Below are 8,803 nucleotides of genomic sequence, written 5' to 3'. Positions count from 1 at the left end.
GAAGGGGATCTCCGGCGACGGCAGACTCGGGCGAGGTCGGTGCGGTGGACTCGGGCGTTGCGAGTGCTCGGGGCTCGGCTTGCTCGATGAAGTGGACAGCGGCGGAGATCCTGGACACGACGAGAGGACGCACGGGCGGCGGGGAGCGCGGCTACGACGCAGGCACGGCGGCGGTAGCGTCGGCCATGGCTGGGGCACGCGAGGGGGAGGAGCTGGAGAGGAAAGGGGGTGTCTGGGGGGTTCGGGGGAGAGAGGGAGGCCGATCCACGACGTCACCGGGCGAGGGGAGCGGCGAGGCGGTGAGCAGGTGCGTGGCGCGTGCTGCGGTCGCCGTCGGGCACCTGCCTGCCTGCCTGGCCGGCAAGCAGCTCGCTGGAGCGGTGCTGGGCTGGGCCGGCAGGTGGGCCGGGTGCTGGCGTCAGGTAAGTTTTGCTATTTTCTTTCTGTTTTATGTTTTTTTAATACTTCTGCAACTTTGTTGATTTATTAAAAATACTTAGGCAACTCCTAAAATCACCAAACTACTCCTGGTCCATAGTTGGATTATTTCCAACATGAAACATTTTAGTTTGGAGATATTTGAGCATTTAAATATTTTATATAATTTTAAATGCCCAAATTCAAATATCTTTGATTTAATTCACAAACCCTAAGATGGCTTAGGAAAATGTGCATCACTTTTGGCAGAGGTTCTAAACCAAGACAAAAATGGTGGGCATTTTAGAAGGGCATTTCAGGTTCATTGAAAAAGTTTTTAGTAAACCCTAATTGGTTTCAGAGGGGACTGGGGGTTCTGTCATCCCCATTTCAAGTTTCTGATGGAAAAATAAACATGATGCAACACTCTAATGCATGACTAGCTAGGGTGTGACAACTTACCCCCACTCAAAAGAATCTCGTCCCGAGATTTGGGTTCCTCCGGGAAGAGGGTGGGATACTCAAGTCGAAGACGATCCTCCCTTTCCCAAGTTGCTTCATCCTCAGAATGATCCTCCCTTTGAGAAACTTGATATTATGACGTCGAGTGGTACGCTCGGCCTGATCGAGGATACAAATGGGGTACTCTCGATATGTGAGATTATCTTGGAGATCAAGCGTTTCGTGGTCCACTCCACGGATAGGATCCGAGAAGCAACGCCTGAGTTGAGAAACGTGGAAGACATCGTGGACTCTGGAGAGATGTGGAGGTAGTTCCAACTGGTAGGCAACTTCTCCTCGTTTAGCGAGAATGCGAAAAGGTCCAATGTAATGTGGAGCCAATTTGCCTTTGATACCGAAACGATGGGTTCCCTTCAGAGGGGTAACCCGAAGGTAAGCCTTCTCGTCAACCTCGAAAGTCATAGCCTTATGTTTTCGGTCATATTGACTCTTTTGACGAGATTGGGCCGTTTTCAACTTTTCACGAACGATGCGAACTTGCTCTTCTACTTCCTGAATCATATCCGGTCCAAAGAATTGTCTTTCCCCGGTCTCTGACCAGTTAAGGGGTGTTCGACACCGTCGTCCATAGAGAACTTCAAAAGGGGCTTTACCCAAGCTAGATTGATAGCTGTTGTTGTAAGCGAATTCGGCAAATGGAAGGCATTTCTCCCACTCCATTCCGAAAGAGATAACAGAGGCTCGAAGCATGTCTTCTAGAATCTGGTTGACGCGTTCCACTTGACCACTCGACTGAGGGTGGAAAGCGGTGCTAAAGGAGAGACGGGTTCCCATAGCATTTTGGAAACTTTCCCAAAATCGAGAGGTGAAAAGACTTCCTCGATCCGAGTTAATTTCCAAAGGAACACCATGGAGAGACACTATCCGGGAGATGTATAAGTCTGCCAGTTGACTAGCGGTTATACTCTCACGAACAGGTAAGAAATGGGCTACTTTGGAGAGACGATCGACAACGACGAAGATAGCATTATTCCCTCTCTTGGTCCTGGGAAAACCGGTAATGAAATCCATACCAATTTTATCCCATTTCCATTCAGGAATAGCTAGGGGTTGAAGGGTGCCAGCAGGCCGTTGATGCTCTGCTTTTACACGACGACAGACGTCGCAATTAGCAATATACTGAGCAATTTCTCTCTTCATCCTAGTCCACCAGAACCTCTGGCGTAGGTCCTGATACATCTTGGTACTACCGGGATGAATGGTGAGAGGGGATTCATGAGCCTCCTTAAGGATCAACTGCCGTAGATGCTGGTTCTTGGGAACCACTAAACGGTTCTCAAAGTACACAACACCATGATCATTTGTGGAGAAACAACTAGCACCTCCGCTAGCAATGTTCTCCTTGATTTTAGATATCCCCTTATCTCGCTTTTGGGCAACGATGATTTGATCCGTAAGAGTAGGTTTCGCCACCAAGGTGGAAAGAAATCCTCGAGGAACAATGTGAAGGTTAAGCTTCCGAAATTCCTCATGGAGAAGCGGTTGACTTTGTTGTAACATCAGGTTGTTACAATAAGATTTACGACTTAGCGCATCAGCCATGACGTTGGCTTTCCCTGGGGTGTAAGTTATTCCTAAGTCGAAATCTGTGATCAACTCGAGCCAACGTCTTTGCCTGAGATTCAAATCCGGTTGGGTGAAGATGTACTTCAGACTTTGGTGATCAGTGAATATTTCGCAGCGATTACCAAGGAGGTAATGTCGCCAGGTTTTAAGTGCATAGACTACGGCTGCAAGCTCTAGATCATGAGTAGGATAATTCTCCTCATGTGGGTGCAATTGCCGTGAAGCGTAAGCAATTACGTGTCGATCTTGCATGAGAATGCAACCTAGTCCTTGTCGCGAGGCGTCGCAGTAGATAACAAAGTCCTTAGAGAAATCTGGCGGTACCAGTACGGGAGCAGAAGTCAGGTGTCTTTTCAGTTCCTGAAAGCTGTGCTCACATTGTGGAGTCCATTCGAACTTTTTATCTTTCTTGAGGAGTTCGGTTAGCGGTTTAGCAACTTTGGAGAAATTTTCGACAAAGCGACGGCAATAGCTCGCTAAGCCCAGAAAACTCCGAACTTGCTTGACCGATTCAGGTGGAGTCCAATTAAGGACGGCTTGAACTCGCTCAGGGTTAACAGCAATACCTTTACCAGATATTACATGACCCAGATAGGTCACTTCTGACAACCAAAATTCACATTTAGAAAACTTGGCATAAAGGCGATGCTCTCGAAGTTTCTTCAACACTAGCCTTAGATGTTCTGCATGTTCTTCCTCGTTCTTGGAGTAGATGAGTATATCATCGAGGTAAACCACGACGAATTTATCCAAATACTCCATGAAGATTGAGTTCATTAACCAAGAAAAGGTGGCTGGAGCGTTGGTTAATCCGAAGGACATGATGGTGTACTCGTATTGGCCATAACGAGTAACAAAGGCCGTTTTAGGGATGTCCCCGTTTCTGATTTTGATTTGATGGTAGCCCAACCTCAAATCCATTTTGGAGAAGACTGAGGATCCACTGAGCTGATCATACAGGTCGTTGATCCTGGGGAGCGGATATTTGTTCTTGATTGTGACCAAATTGACAGGTCGATAATCTACAACCATCCGGTCCGTACCATCCTTCTTCTTGACGAAGAGGACGGGGCAAGCCCACGGAGATGAACTAGGTCGGATGAAACCCTTTTTCAAGGACTCATCGAGTTGTTTCTTAAGCTCGGCTAGTTCTAGGGGTGCCATCTTATAAGGTCTTCTAGCAATCGGAACGGTTCCTGGAATGAGGTCTATTACGAACTCAACATCCCTGTCAGGTGGAACACCTGGCAATTCCTCTGGGAAGACATCCGGGAAGTCACGGACTACCGGAACATCCTCAAGGTCTGGCAAAGGGCTGGCGTTAAGAGAATATAACTGTCGCTTGGCTATTCGGGTCAAGACATTGACTATCTTTCCCGAAGGATGAGTGAGTTGAACAGTCCTAGAGAAGCAATCTATTTTGGCATGATGAGCTGACATCCAGTCCATACCCAAAATGATATTAATATCTGAAAATTTGAGAGCTATCAAAGATGCAAGGAAAACAAGTCTGTCGACTTGGATTTCATTTCCATAACTTACCCTGGAGGTCTGCCATCTAGAACCGGGAGTAGAAATTTCCATAGTGGATAGCATGTCACAGAATGCGGTGTTATGCAAACGAGCATAGTTCTCGGATATAAATGAATGAGAGGCTCCTGTATCGAAAAGAACAGATGCCGGGTGGCAATTAACAAGGAGCGTACCGAGAACGACGTTGGGATCCTCTTGAGCTTCTTCGGCAGAGATACAGTTGACGTGGCCACGTGTAGCGGTGGCCGGCTTGGCGTGGAACACTTTACCTGTCGGCTTGCCACGGACAACAGCTTTAGCAGATTGGTTGGGGTTGGTTTGGGGATACTCGCGCATATAGTGGCCAGATTCCCCGCACTTGAAACAAGTCACGGAACTGGTACATGGAGGAGCACTGTTGGTTGGACCACCATAGGGCTTGGCTGGTGCAGACTGTTGAATGGGGCGAGGCGCCTGGAAGGATGGCCTCGGTGTGAACCTGGGTGGCAGGGCAGTGTTGGGCACCCACACGCGGCGCTTCTGAGGACCAGCACCGGATGAGGAACCCACGTCACGGCCATGCTTGCGTGTTGCGTCATAATCAGTCTGACCAGTCTCAGCACTGATGGCCTTGTTAACAAGCTTCTGAAAAGATGTGCACTCATGCAGACGGAGGTCGCGGCGAAGCTCAGGACTAAGCCCCTTACGGGACCTTGCTTGCTTCTTAGCATCAGTAGAAACTTCCTTAGTTGCATATTGTGCGAGGTTACCAAACTCCCTGCTGTAAGCATCCACAGAGAGTCGGCCTTGGGTGAAACTGCAAAATTCCTCACGTTTACGGTCCATGAGACCCTCCGGAATGTGATGTTCATGGAAAGCCTCGCTGAATTCAGCCCAAGTAGTGACATGGACCGCTGGGCGCATAGCTCCATAATTCTCCCACCAGAGACTGGCGGGGCCTTCAAGATGATATGCAGCAAAGGTGACCTTGTCAGCCTCAGCTACTAGCGCGGAATGCAGTTTGTGAGAAATACTGCGAAGCCAGTCATCAGCATCGAGAGGCTCGACGGAGTGGTGGAACGTGGGTGGATGTAACTTGATGAAATCACTGAGTGACACCACGTTAGTCCTCTGATGGTGTGCTGTGTTCTGTTCAATACACTCCAACAAACGGTTGGTCTCCCGCTTGTTTCTCTCAGCTTCCATCATAACCTCGGCTAGGGAAGGAGGATGAGGCAGATTTGCATTCCTGACTTCACTGCCTTCGGCCTGCTCTTGAGGAGCAGGGTTAGTGCGCGTGTTGACCATCCTAGGTAAACAAGACAATGACTTAGTCAGAATGATAAGATTCCGACATAGAATACAGAATGTAAGGAATAACTCGGAATGCAGGATGATCATCCGTATGACATGGTAGATACATAAACTGCTTCTTTATTCCATTATCATACACACCATACAAGGTTTAGTACAAGACCAAACAAGGTACTATTATGGTGAAAGGAAGATTACATCACATCGGAGGCATCCCAAGCTCCTATGCATTATTTTTCTACACCTCCGGAAGTGGTACAAACTAGGTCATATCCCACGAGTCACGCAGGACGATAGACGACACAGCTAGTACGAACTAGTGATACTACCACTAACTCAGACCGATCCGTAGTAGTCCTCGTAGAAATCACCTCCATAGCCTGGAAGCTCAACATGATCATCCGGAAACAGACGATCTCGCGGAGCTTGTGGACCATAGGGGCTAGGATGAGGTCTTGGACCAACAGACGGTGGCCTGCGGGGACCGCGAGGTGGGGTGATGCCTCCTACATCACGCCAACCCATCACGTCTGGCAGAGCAGATCTCACAGGATAGAGATCGCGCATATCCGAATATCCAGCTTGCACCGCCGGTGCAAACCGAGTCAACGTGGCCCAATGGTCAGCACGGGTATTGAAAAGCTCTAGCCTCAGGGCCCGATTTTCACGGTCCTTATCCTCGAGCATCTCAGCAGTAGTGCGAGTCCGTGAATCCTCCTGAGTGGGGTCAGCATAGATATCCTGGAGATACCCTTGTGCTCCCGGAAGTGATCCTGGCATATACCGAAAATCAGAGTCCTGAAATAGGCCAGACCTGACTCGCATGATGGTCATCATAGAGTAGGCGGCGTCCTGCACAGCCATCTCAATAGTAACTCCGAGTCCATAGGAGCAGTGAAGGGGCTCGGTGGATCCAGGATAAGATGGAAATATCCTGACAGTGCAGAGATACTGGCTTTGATTAAAATCCCGAAATTGCTCTTCGACCGTGTACTCAGGATACCAACGGTATCCAGCCTCAGTCATTACCCTGACCAACATGGCGGTATGGCCGGGTACATCTAGGCATCGAGTTAGGCGAACCACTTGATTAAGGTCGCGAGTGGCCATCTGAAAGCACAACTATAATGCAAAGGCATTAGAATTTCTAGCAAAATTTCGGCAGCATAACAGCTGTAAATGCTCAAGAAGGATTTTGAGACATTTGACAAAGGATTTCATACACACTCAACATCATCATATCAAGTTCTGAGTCCATCCTAGCAACATAATGTGGTAGTAGAACTGAACTAGGCTTGTATCCGTCAAACCTATAAGGTACTACTGATTAGTAACACGTGAACCTGATAGAGAGAATAGATCCTAATTCCTTAACCCCCGGTGGAAGAATAGTCTGACTCAGATCAGAATGTCATAAGATAAAGGAGTAAAAAGACCCTTACGTTGCAACCCACAAAAAAATCCCCTACATATAACTAAAGAATTTCTAGACTCAACATCGACCAGTTTGGCTTGGAGAACCTACAAGCAGTCCGGCTCTGATGCCAAAGCTGTCAGGACCCCGACTCGATGTCACATCGATCTAGCTTGTAACACCTCATATCACTTTGCGGCCTCACGCACGGTATCCCCACGGGTGTCGCCTTACCTTTGCCCGGGACCGTTTGCGCCTTTTGGCTCACGTATATGATAGTGTCGCTAGCATCCATATGATAAGGAGCCCGGGCTGACATGACTAGTCGTAAACCCAGAGTGGCACAGACTTACAGGGACAGGCATCCATGACCCAGCTTCGAATGTGTCGGTCATCAGCAAGTGGGCCCGGGCTGTAGCACTGGGCTAGCAGGACTCCGGTAAACCGGGCTGCAGCGGGCTAACAGGACTCCGGTACTCAATGCGTGACATTTCCCCGAAGGGACAGACACAGGAACGAAGAAGGACACATGCCGGCCAGCCTAAGTGTTCCAGAGCAGTAGCAAGCTACCATGGCTCAGCGGTAACACTAGGAGACATTTCCCGGTAAGAGAGGCTACTAAAGATAAACAACTAGATAGTCAGATCCCACACATACCAAGCATTTCAATATCATACACACAATATGCTCGATATGTGCAAATACAACATGGCATCACAACATGACTCTACGACACAAGTACTTTATTTAAGGCTCAGAGAGCCATACATAACATACACATAGGTACGGGTCACACGACCCAGCATTCAAGTCATACAGTCATACAAACCAGCAGCGGAAGTAACTTGTCTGAGTACAGACAACTAGTAAAATAAAAGAGGCTTGGAAAGCCTAGCTATACTACGTGGTCCTTCACAAGCTCAGGATCACCACCTGGGCCTTAGCCTACTCATTGATGTCAACGTCTACGAAGAACCCATCAGAAGGGGTTGCAGCGTCTTCTTTAAAAATGTAAATTATAGCAACATGAGTACAAAGGTACTCAGCAAGACTTACATCAGATCCTACATACATGCACATTATCAAGAAGGGTTGGTGGAGTTATTGCAGCAAGCCAGCTTTGACTCTTGGCTAGGTTATCCTACGAGACTCCAACTTGAAATGGTTTTGCGTACACGAGTCCACTACTCACCACTTCAATACACTACCGAGGATGCACCTCTGTCTTCCTACGGAAGAGCCATCCTCGGCAGTCACACTTATCTTGAGGCTTTTAGTAGTTTCCATTTACTTGTCTATGAACTGTATAGGCAACCAAGTAGTCCTTTACCGCGGACGCGGCTATTCGAATAGATCATGATAACCCTGTAGGGGTGTACTTCTTCATACATGTTTCCACCACTTAGCGTCTGCACACGACATGTGCTCGGCAGACTTCAAGCGAAAGCCGACGTGGGTGTAGACCACGACCTACCTAAACACCTAAGTCTCTAGTCCAGGTTTATCGCCTATCCAGGTTCCATCCGTAGGGAGTCCGGCCGAGGTTTCCCATACGGCCCCGAACAATGTGAACAGGGTTCCCGAGATACCTAACGGGTATTCGGTACACCCGGCCACGTACCTACCGCATCACAGCCCACCCCTACGGTCAGCGCTGTCCACGGCCTCCAGTAGGCTACAAACACCAGAAACTACTTGCAACTCCTGGACAGAGAGCTAGGGTGAATAAGAAGTCGAGCGGGGTCATATTTCAGGGCCCAATGCATGGTAGTAGCTGTATCTTAAATCACACATACAGATCTCAGTGCTTAAGGTCGGCTTCAATGAAACAACCCACCATGTACTCCTACATGGCCTCTCATCGATACCTTTACCAAATCGTGTTCACCACACCACTCTCATTACCGACATAATCATTTCACTCTAGCCCATCACCCAGATGAACCAGACCTAACACGACTCCAAGCATAGCAGGCATAGCAAGGTAGGAACAACACATACATATGGCTCAATCAACTCCTACACATGCTAGTGGGTTTCATCTAGTTACTGTGGCAA

Source organism: Triticum dicoccoides, chromosome 6B, assembly GCF_002162155.2.
Source record: "Triticum dicoccoides isolate Atlit2015 ecotype Zavitan chromosome 6B, WEW_v2.0, whole genome shotgun sequence".
NCBI lineage: Eukaryota > Viridiplantae > Streptophyta > Magnoliopsida > Poales > Poaceae > Triticum > Triticum dicoccoides.
This window is presented reverse-complemented; position numbering follows the sequence as displayed.